This window comes from Tripterygium wilfordii, unplaced genomic scaffold (assembly GCF_013401445.1).
Source record: "Tripterygium wilfordii isolate XIE 37 unplaced genomic scaffold, ASM1340144v1 ctg223, whole genome shotgun sequence".
Taxonomy (NCBI): Eukaryota; Viridiplantae; Streptophyta; class Magnoliopsida; order Celastrales; family Celastraceae; genus Tripterygium; species Tripterygium wilfordii.
In genome coordinates this window covers 27,405-29,512 of record NW_024056202.1, presented here as the reverse complement: position 1 = coordinate 29,512, position 2,108 = coordinate 27,405, and positions in this window count along the sequence as shown.

Here is a 2,108-nt window from a genome sequence, read left to right as displayed (position 1 = left end):
AACGAAACGTTGTCCAAAAGATAAACTAGCAAGTTAAGACTTCGAAGACCACTAAATAGAGTATAACGGTCCGATTTGATGCCTTAGGAATGCTCAATTCCATGCATAGACAAGTTTTTCACGTTTCGTGCAATTTTGAACTTAACTTGGTCTATTGGCTTATTTACCTAACGAAACGTTGTCCAAAAGCTAAACTAGCAAGTTAAGACTTCTAAGAACACTAAATAGAGTATAACGGTCCAATTTGATGCCTTAGTAATGGTCAATTCTATGCATAGACAAGTTTTTCACGTTTCGTGCAATTTTGAACTTAACTTGGTCTATTGGCTTCTTTACCTAACGAAACGTTGTCCAAAAGCTAAACTAGCAAGTTAAGACTTCTAAGAACACTAAATAGAGTATAACGGTCCAATTTGAATGCCTTAGGAATGCTCAATTCGATGCATAGACAAGTTTTTCACGTTTCGTGTAATTTTGAACTTAACTTGGTCTATTGGCTTCTTTACCTAACGAAACGTTGTCCAAAAGCTAAACTAGCAAGTTAAGACTTCTAAGAGCACTAAATAGAGTATAACGGTCCAATTTGATGCCTTAGGAATGCTCAATTCTATGCATAGACAAGTTTTTCACGTTTCGTGCAATTTTGAAATTAACTTGGTCTATTGGCTTCTTCACCTAACGAAACATTGTCCAAAAGCTAAACTAGCAAGTTAAGACTTCTAAGAACACTAAATAGAGTATAACGGTCCAAGTTGATGCCTTAGGAACGCTCAGTTCTATGCGTAGACAAGTTTTTCTCGTTTCATGCAATTTTGAACTTAACTTGGTCTATTGGCTTCTTTACCTAACGAAACGTTGTCCAAAAGCTAAACTAGCAAGTTAAGAGTTCTAAGAACACTAAATAGAGTATAACGGTCCAATTTGATGCCTTAGGAATGCTCAGTTCTATGCGTAGACAAGTTTTTCTCGTTTCGTGCAATTTTGAACTTAACTTGGTCCATTGGCTTCTTTACCTAACGAAACGTTGTCCAAAAGCTAAACTAGCAAGTTAAGACTTCTAAGAACACTAAATAGAGTATAACGGTCCAATTTGATGCCTTAGGAATGCTCAGTTCTATGCGTAGACAAGTTTTTCTCGTTTCGTGCAATTTTGAACTTAACTTGGTCCTATTGGCTTCTTTACCTAACGAAACGTTGTCCAAAAGCTAAACTAGCAAGTTAAGACTTCGAAGAACCACTAAATAGAGTATAACTGGTCCGATTTGATGCCATAGGTATGCTCAGTTCTATGCGCAGACAAGTTTTTCTCGTTTCGTGCAATTTTGAACTTAACTTGGTCTATTGGCTTATTTACCTAACGAAACGTTGTCCAAAAGCTAAACTAGCAAGTTAAGACTTCTAAGAACACTAAATATAGTATAACGGTCCAATTTGATGCCTTAGTAATGGTCAATTCTATGCATAGACAAGTTTTTCACGTTTCGTGCAATTTTGAACTTAACTTGGTCTATTGGCTTCTTTACCTAACGAAACGTTGTCCAAAAGCTAAACTAGCAAGTTAAGACTTCTAAGAACACTAAATAGAGTATAACGGTCCAATTTGAAGCCTTAGGAATGCTCAATTCGATGCATAGACAAGTTTTTCACGTTTCGTGTAATTTTGAACTTAACTTGGTCTATTGGCTTCTTTACCTAACGAAACGTTGTCCAAAAGCTAAACTAGCAAGTTAAGACTTCTAAGAGCACTAAATAGAGTATAACGGTCCAGTTTGACGCCTTAGGAATGCTCAATTCTATGCATAGATAAGTTTTTCACGTTCCGTGCAATTTTGAAATTAACTTGGTCTATTGGCTTCTTCACCTAACGAAACATTGTCCAAAAGCTAAACTAGCAAGTTAAGACTTCTAAGAACACTAAATAGAGTATAACGGTCCAATTTGATGCCTTAGGAATGCTCAGTTCTATGCGTAGACAAGTTTTTCTCGTTTCATGCAATTTTGAACTTAACTTGGTCTATTGGCTTCTTTACCTAACGAAACGTTGTTCCGAAAAGCTAAACTAGCAAGTTAAGAGTTCTAAGAACACTAAATAGAGTATAACGGTCCAA